Source organism: Prionailurus viverrinus, chromosome A2 (genome assembly GCF_022837055.1).
Source record: "Prionailurus viverrinus isolate Anna chromosome A2, UM_Priviv_1.0, whole genome shotgun sequence".
NCBI lineage: Eukaryota > Metazoa > Chordata > Mammalia > Carnivora > Felidae > Prionailurus > Prionailurus viverrinus.
In genome coordinates, this window is record NC_062562.1 from 135,293,365 (window position 1) to 135,303,181 (window position 9,817).

Genomic DNA, 9,817 nt, shown 5'->3' on the forward strand with positions numbered 1-9,817 from the left:
ACCTGTGGGTTTATAATTTTCATGAAACTTGGAAAATTTGGGGCCATCACTTCTTTTTCTTTTTCTTTTTTTGCATGTAGTATTTTCATTCCTGTAAATTCTAATTGGTCTTTATTAATAGTTTACATTTCTCTCCCTACTATGTTCATATTTTTAACATCTTTGCTAATTCTAACAAAACTATCATTTCTGTGCTTTTTCTATTGACTAATTTATTTCCTGATTATGGGTCACATTTTCCTTCTTCTCAGCTTGTTTATTAATCTGTTGTGAATGTTATGTTTTTAAGTGTTTGGATGTTGTTTCTTCCTTTATAGAGCTGAGTAACTTGCAGTTTCATTTCATCACTTTGAAGCTTATTTTTACATTTTGCTAAGGTGGATCTACAATATCCTACACTCCAGTGTTGTTCACTCCTACTTCTGAATCAGAACTCCTAGGGTCTTCATCAAATTTCTCAGATGATCAGCCAGGATCCTCCATTCTGGATGGTCAGAGCTCAAATACCTTCCTGCCCTTTGTGACCTCTAGTAATATTTCCAGTTCCAGTTCCATGGTGACTCTCTGTCCATCATTGTGAAGCTTTACTCCACACATGGGCAACCTAGTGCTTCAAGACTAGAAAGCACCCCATGCAGATTTATGGAGCTCTTTTTGTATAGAGTATCCCCCTTTCCAAAACTCCACCTTTTAACTTCCAGCTGCCTCAGTCTCCCCAGACTCTGATCTTCACCTTCTTAAGTCAGTAGGCCTCCAGGATTTGCTAGAGTTTTCTCTTCTGTACTCATGGTTAGAAATGGACTCTAGGCTGAAATCCAGGAAAATTGCAGGCTTCACAGTTACTTTCTTTCTCACAAAGATCACAGTTTTGTGCTGCTTGTACCCCACTTGCTAAAAACAGCTATAATTTTGTCAAGTTGTCTAATTGTTTACTATGGGAAATTAGAGTTGGTCTTTGACACTGTTTTTTAACACAGTGCTGGTATGGGATTTATTCCTGGGTGGGACTATACAATGAGTATAGCCTCAGACTAAGTGGAGTTTATATGGCAACTTTTCAGAAATTGCTACCTGAAGCAATGTGTTGTAATTGCAACTTGAATGTTTCAACAAAGACAATCACTGTCATGTTAGAACTGGTTGTGGACAGTCACTGCTGACTAACTAAGCTCAAAAAGTCCCATACATTCTAGACAACAAATACAACCATTTAAAATTAATTTCATTAACTTAAAAGTCTTTTTATAACAAATTTGTTATTCTAGGGGCACCTGGGTGGCTCGGTCAGTTAAGCATCTGACTTGGGCTCAGGTCATGATCTCGGGGTTTGTGGGTTCAAGCCCTGCATTGGGCTCTGTGCTGACAGCGCAGAGTCTGGTGCCTTCTTTTGATTCTGTGTCTCCCTCTCTCCCTGCCCTTCCTCCGCTTGTGTTCTGTCTCTCCCAAAAATAAATAAACATTAAAAAATTATAATAAATTTATTATTCTAAAGAAATTCATAATATTTAGGTTTTAAACACAAACACACACATATATAAAGTTCTGTTGATAAATCACTTTCTTTCACCAGTGTGTATCTATACATGTATACATACCCAAATTGAATACTAACCTATTCAAAGTGCTCTCCAATTATTTCTAATGCTCCCAAATGGTTGCCATTAACTTTACCTTAATTTTAAAAAGTGTATAGTAGATACTCAACAAACATTGATTCTATTGGCTTTCCTGCCAAAGCTGCACAGACTAACTTGAGGGTCTTAGAAACCCTCTAACTTGAGGGTTATTCAAACTAACTAGTTATTCAAACTAACTTGAATAAGTTAGTTTATTCAAGGAGCATTACTGACTTCACTATATATGATGCTAGGGGTGAAAAATTCAAAGATCAATAAGGTATGGTTGCTGTCTATAAGGAACTCATGGTTTTTCTATAATAAAAGATAACCTTTAGAAAGTGCTATAGAGTTTATAAAGCAATTTAAGATACTTTTTCTTACTTATGCCTCACAAATCCCTTTGAACGTGGGTATAAAATATTACTGCTTTAATTTTCATCTCATAGTTGAGAAATGGAGCACTTACTATGTATGTAGCAGGTCTATTCTAGGCAACTGGACATGGGACATTGGACAAAACAGATAAAAATCCCTGCCCTTGTGGAGCCTGAATCTTGTGTGACACTCACATAACTAGAGTATTTGAACTGGGACTCAAACACAGCTCTTCTTACAACACCATGGATAACTCTCCAAAATAATATGTTAAGCAAAAGAAGCCATACAAAACAGTACATGCTAATAGGATTCCATTTATATAAGGTTCAAGAATCGGCCAAACAACTCTATGGTGATAAAAATTGGAACTGTCATTTCCTCAGCAGGGGGGAGTGAATGGAGATTAACTGGAAAAGGGCACAAGGGAACATTCTAGAATAATAGCAATGTTCTTAATCTTGATTAGGGTGATGGTTACCCAGGTGTACACATATGTCAGGATCCATCAAACTCCACACTTGAGATCTGTGCATCTTTTCACATGCAATTATAATTCAAAAAAAGAAGAAATGATTTTGCAAACTCCTACTTTCCCAACCACAATTTCTTTTCACTTATTAAGATCTTCAACAGCCTCTTACTTATTTTTTTTTCTCCTCAATGGATAAGACAGAAGTAAAACAGAATCCTGGCAGTTCAGCATCCTTTCTAGTAACGGCTAACTTGCCTACATTCTCCCAATCTAGAAGGCAGATACTCACTTTTGTTGATCATCTTGCACCAAATTGAGTTTTAAACCACCCTTGCCTTTCACTACCTTTTTATTTTATCCCTAACCATTTTTTCATGCTTTGTTTTGTTTTTGTCTCTAGCCTTCCAACCCTTCTTTTGTTTCTCTTTAATTATGTCTTTTTTTTTTGTTCCATTTAATGAAGACACGCTTGCTTAGCACCATACTTCAATGTGCAGTAAACGTTGGTTTCTGTAGGTTTCTCCTCCTTTCCACTCCAACTATCACATTTCATTGTGTCTAGCTATTTCTTCTCAGTTGGTCACACTTTGCTTCTTCCTGTAATCTGACTTCCAAGTAAACAGTTGCTTTGCCTCTATGATTTTAGGATGTGCAGTTAATGTTCCCCCTTACTTCCAGATTACAAGCCTGTTCTTTCTTACTAGTTTGAAATAAAACCAGAAAGATATTTCCCTCAATATGTACACTCTCTTCTGAAAATTAAAAATTTCAGGAGATACTCTGTTTTTAACAGACTAACTCTTTCACCAACTGTCCAGTTAATGCTCCTGCTTCTCAACTATCTTGCCTCCATGTCACAATTATTTACCTCTTCCCACTGGACAAGAGGGCTGGAATATATGTCCTCACAAATATGCCATTGCTTCTCTTTCCTTCTATGGTGGGGAATATGCCAATATTTACATAACTGAAGAGATTTCTTAACACTCAGTTTCTTTTACTTCTATTAAATCATTTTCTCCTAAAGAAAATGTTAGAAAGGAACATATATTTATTCAAGAACAAATAAATGTATCATATTATCACTAATCTTGCTTGAAGGATATCAACAGAAACCATGTTTCCATACTTTTTATTTTTTTAATTATCTATTTGTAAGTGTTTAAATGATAGAATAGTGTTAAAAGTTTATAGAATTATACAAGTTCTGAATCAAACATGTTAAATATAGTTTTGAATTATATTGTTGGGACACTATAGCATAAAACTTTGAAGTAATATAGATATGGTATCTATTTCTAAACACTTTGAAATAAAAACTATCTTTTTAAGTAAAAATTATTAGATAACCAATATTCATAATTACATTTGTATATAATATATATTGTATATATGTATACATGTATGTATGTATAAACACACACACAAAGATACATACATATACATATATAATTTCCTTGTTTGTCACTAATGTTTGAAAAGATGGAGAGGAAAAATCCATTACAAGAAAGAAAATATTGCTATGAGGTGATAACAGCAGAGTCCCCAGAGAATGAAACAAAATGATTCATTTCCTTTTCTGGCAATCCTCTTATCAGTTCCTACTGTCTTACTTCACTGGGTGGCTCAGTCGGTTAAGCGTCTGACTCTTGATTTTAGCTCAGGTCATGATCCCAGGTGAGATCAAACCTTGCATTAACTGCTTAAGATTCCCTCTCTCTGTCTCCCTCTGCCCCTCCCCCCATGCACTCACTCGCACTCTCTCTCTCTCTCTAAAAAAAAGTTCTTATTGCCCCTTCAACTTCCCAGCATCTTGGCTTTCAGATAAGAAATGTATACATGTTGGGGCGCCTGGGTGGCGCAGTCGGTTAAGCGTCCGACTTCAGCCAGGTCACGATCTCGCGGTCCGTGAGTTCGAGCCCCGCGTCGGGCTCTGGGCTGATGGCTCAGAGCCTGGAGCCTGTTTCCGATTCTGTGTCTCCCTCTCTCTCTGCCCCTCCCCCGTTCATGCTCTGTCTCTCTCTGTCCCAAAAATAAATAAACGTTGAAAAAAAAACATTAAAAAAAAAAAAAAAAAAAGAAAGAAATGTATACATGTTGTGTGGAGGACAGCTTTACGACCTGTAGACCCCTTGTCTTAATCAGTTTGGGCTACCATAACAAGACACCAGAAATTGGAGAGCCTTAACAAAAGACATTTATTTTCTCACAGTTTTAGAGGCTGGGACGCCCAAGAATAGGGTCTTAGCATGGTCAGGTTCATGGTAAAGGCCCTCTTGTTGGCTTACAGATACCTGCTTTCTCACTGTACCCTCACATAGCAGAGGTGTCTCTTCTTGGTGCTCCTTCTTCTTTTTATAAGGACACTAATCCCATTAAAGGGGCTCCACCCTCATGACCTCATCTAAACCCAATTACCTCCCACAGGACCTATCTCTTGATACAATCACATTGGAGGTTAAGGCTTCAACATGAATTTTGAAGAAAAACACAGACATTCAGTTTACAACACCCCTCAATTTCTTTAGAAATGTAGCATTTGAGCTATAAAACACAACTTTCTTTTGCATGGACGACCTCTTATAGCACTAGTGTATTGCCATTCTGAGCATGCTGGATTCTCCAAGTGCTCTTCAAATATGCTCTCCATTCTTCCCTACCCTGGCCTGTGTCCCAGAGAGTTGGCTTTATGGATCCCATCTAGGGTGTCCCTACCCTCTGTCTTCTAGCTCAATTTGGCCAGTTGGAGGCACCTGCAGAAGATCAAAGGATGGAAGGAGAATGAATCTGGGTTTTATTCCCCACAAACCCACCAATAGCTATATTTGTCTTCCAAAGGCCACACCACCAGGTGGCTTCTGGGTTCTAGTCACTAATCCCTCCTTGCCCTTCAGGTCTGTTTTTGGCAATAGCCCCGCACTGTTGGTGGTGGTTTCCCTTAACCACCTCATATCCTCAGAAATAGTCTCTTACTACATTCTCCTTAATGACCCTGCCCAATTCCTCACAGCATCCTAAATGCACACAGAGTCCCTGTCTCCTTTCTCCATCTTACCAAAGATCCCCTCCTATTAGCTTAATTTTTCATGAGCTTAGACCTCAGAAGGAGCAGGTTAAGTGCCAAACCACAAGAAGTTCAAAGGCAGGAAAATCCATCCTGCAACATGGAGGAGTTATATGAGTGATAAATCCAAGTCACGTATAAACAGAAACCTATATATGGATGGACATTGTCAAGAGTTAAAAATTGACCATATTTGGCTTCAAAAGATGAAAATCTTACTCTCAGTTAAAGCTTTACTTCTCACTGCCAAATCAAACATTGCAATATACTTACCAACTTGTAACACTTTAATAATGTTTAAATGTAACCACTTTTCCAAAAATTTACCTGCTATAATTTAGACATAACCAGGTTTTTCTATTAACTTGAAAATATTCTTAAATTATTTTAATATATTGACCCCAAACCAAACAAATAAACCCTAAAAACTTATGAACATCACTCTGAGGGGAAAGATCAAGGGCCTTCTCTGAAGGTCTTGAAAAGCAGGCTTGGTTCACATCTCACTGGAATCATTCAGGAGCATCTTCTGGGATGAATTCCAGAAGCAGAATGTGCTCAGAGACTGGACAGCTGCTGTTCATTTGTTTTCCCACCCTCCCCTAATGCCAAGATTTTTCAGATAAAATCAGGATCAAAATTAATACAATGGACCACATCAGAGGGGAAAATGAGTTACAAAGGCAAAGCCTGTGTAGTTGAAAAATACCCTTCTTTGATCCACAGCAATGTTATTCACTTCATTATTACTACTTTTTATTTATTTATTTATTTTGCTCAACACCTCCTGTAAAAGTTTGAAAGAAAGCATGTAGCCCTTTGTAAATTTCTAGGTTGATATATAAAATGTCTTCTTTACCACAGTTTAAATAACCTCAAAGAATGTAATTTCCAGAATATTATAAATACTAACATTACTGTTTTAAATGTAGCCAATGAAATAGAAATATCACATTAAGTTGATGCTATCATCATCTATTTTATTAATGTATAAGCAAATACATGACAAGTTTTTCTTTAATTTTCAAAAATTTGGCATGGTCCTTTATCTTCTTGAGATAATTATTCCATGTGACTTCCACTACAGTACCTGTAGAATATGATTTTGAAGTAATATATTTTTTATGCTATCTATGAACCAGGAAGCCCTCACCAAACACTGAATCTGCTGGCACTGGGATCCAGGACTTCCCAGCCTCCAGAACTGTAAGAAATAAATGTTTGTTTTTACAAGCCACTCAGTCTATGGTATTTTGTTATAGAATCCCAAATGATACACCACTCACCATCTACTCATATGACTAATTCAAAAAGATAAATAATAACAAGCAATGATGAACCCTCATAACAAGCAATGATGAATACCTCAGAAGGTAGAGAAACTTGAACCCTCATACACTGTTAGTAGAAGTGCAAAATGGTGCAGCCACTTTGGAAAACAAGTTGGCAGTTCCTCAAAAGACTAAACATAGAGATACAATATGATCCAGCAATTCCACCTGCTGGTATACATGCAAGAGAAATGAAAACGTGTCTCTATAAAAACTTGCACACACATGTTCATAGAAGCATTGTTCATTATAACCAAAAAGTGAAAACAACCCAAAAGTCCATTGACTGATGGATAAGTTAACATTACTAAAAGGAAATATTATTCATCCATCAAAAGGAATGAAGTACTGATTTATGATACAACACTGGTAACCTTAGAAATATTGTGCTTGGGAATGCAAGCTGGTGCTGCCACTCTGGAAAACAGTATGGAGGTTCCTCAAAAAACTAAAAATAGAACTACCCTACGACCCAGCAATTTCACTACTAGGCATTTATCCATGGGATACAGGTGTGCTATTTCGAAGGGACACATGCACCCCAATGTTTATAGCAGCACTATAAACAATAGCCAAAGTATGGAAAGAGCCCAAATGACCATCAATGGATGAATGGATAAAGATGATGTGGTGTATATATATATATATATATATATATATATACACACAATGGAGTATTACTTGGCAATCAAAAAGAATGAAATCTTGGCATTTGCAACTACGTGGATGGAACTGGAAGGTATTACGCTAAGTGAAATTGGTCAGTCAGAGAAAGACAAATATCATATGACTTCACTCATATGAGGACTTTAAGAGGCAAAACAGATGAACATAAGGGAAGGGAAACAAAAATAATATAAAAACAGGGAGGGGGACAAAACAGAAGAGACTTGTAAATATGGAGAACAAACTGAGGGTTACTGGAGGGGTTGTGGGAGGGGGGGTGGGCTAAATGGGTAAGGGGTAAGTCACAAAAGACTAGATATTGCATGCATTCATTTATAGGAAATGCTCAGAACAGGCAAATCTACAGAGATAGAAAGTAGATCAGGAGTTGCCTAGGGCTGGGGGAAATGAAAGGATTAGGAGATAGCAGCTAATATGTAGTTTCTTTTGAGGGTGATGAAAATGTTCTAAAATTGATAGTGGAGATGATTATACAACTCTGTGAATGCACCAAATACCATTAAATTGTACATTTTAAATTTGTAAATTGTATGGCATGTGAATTATAGCTCAATAAAGCTGTTATTTTAAAAAAAGAAACCCAAAAATATTCTAAATTTTTTCCATATGGTTCCATCTTCCATTTAGACCATTCCTCCAAAGACAGCAAAATATATGCATTTCTTTCTACTCGTTTAGTCCAGTGTTTTCTGAGGCACTTCAGAGCTATTTGGGCCAAACCTGCAACCACCTGGGTGGCCCATTCCCTTGCCAGTGCCCAGGGTCAGTCCACCCCACCCCCTTCCCCTTTGGAGAGGCATGAGACACTCCCATTGACTCAGAACATCGTCCACGTGTTTTCCCTTCTTTCTTTTGTTGTTGAAGAACTAGCAAAGTCCTGACTTTTAAGCTTCAAATATTTTTGGATTAATTCTAGCTTCCTCATGCTATCAATCGAAGAAGGCAGTGGAAAATAATTCTCAATAGTAGTTGGCCCAAGATTTCCTTTTCATTACCTTCAAAATAATTTATGTGCTTTCTTCACAGACTGAAATTATCAATTTCATTTTGGATGTACTATCAGCCCTCCCAGAGCATAATACTCTTCCTGAATAGGGAGCTGGAAGAAAGCTATCTGAGGCATTTCTATTATTCAGGGAAAAGCCACTGCAGAACTGAACATTTGTTTTAGAATAACCATAAAATATACAATACATATGCATATTATGAGGTTAGTGATTTTATCCTTCAGCTGCTTCCAGAACTATAATCAACACTTCACATGTGTCAAAAAATAAAGCAGAGTGTATCCTACAAGCAAACACACCTTAAATATTTTATTAAAAGGTTCTTTTCAAATAAATGTAATATCTATCTCAAGCCTAAGGACCAGAGTTAATTAACTCCCTATCCATTTCCCTGAAAGAAGCAGGGAGAACCTGGGTATGTTGGAAAAAGTTCTGGACCAAGACTCAAGAAACTTGACTTTAATTTTGGACCTAATAGTTAATAACAATGAAAACTCTGTCAATTCTATAAACTTGTTTAAGCTTCAGTTTCTTTGTCTCTAATATGGGTATAATAACAGTTGTCTTGCCTAACTCACAGCATAGTTCTTAGCAGGAAATATAAAATGTATTTGAAAAAAAATATAAAAGACACACACAATATTAGGTATTATGAGCTGGGTGAGAGAGTTGAACCTTATTCAATATGAGGTCACCTCCACTCCCTTTGGTTACCTTCTTTTCTGCAAGCATTGATCCTCTGAGGAGACTAAAGTATACTGAGTATCTTTTCTGGTAATGGCAGAATTTAACACTTTCACAGGCATTTTGTTTCATTCTATGTCATTACCATTTTACAATGAAGAACCCAAGAACAAGAGAGGTCCAGTAACAACCAAAGTTACACAGCTAATGATTTTTAGAAAAAGAATTGAAACTTAACTCTAAACTCATGTTTTTTCTACTACATGATACTTTCTGGGAAAATTCTCTTTTTCCTAATGTCCTGAATGACTCTGATTGTTTTAAGGCATCCCAAATTACAGTGTCCACTATCAGTAGCCCTGGAAATGGGGAAAGATGGCCCGAAGACTATTGTCAACTTCACTGACAATAGGTTTTCATTTGCCCGGGACAATCTCTGTCTACACTGGTTATCCTAATGTAACTATCAACAGTGCCCTCCTTGCACTCCCAGAAATGTTTTGGTTTGGATCTGAGATGTTAATATTGGCTTTACATCATGAAAGTTAATTACTAGACATTGAAATTATAAATCG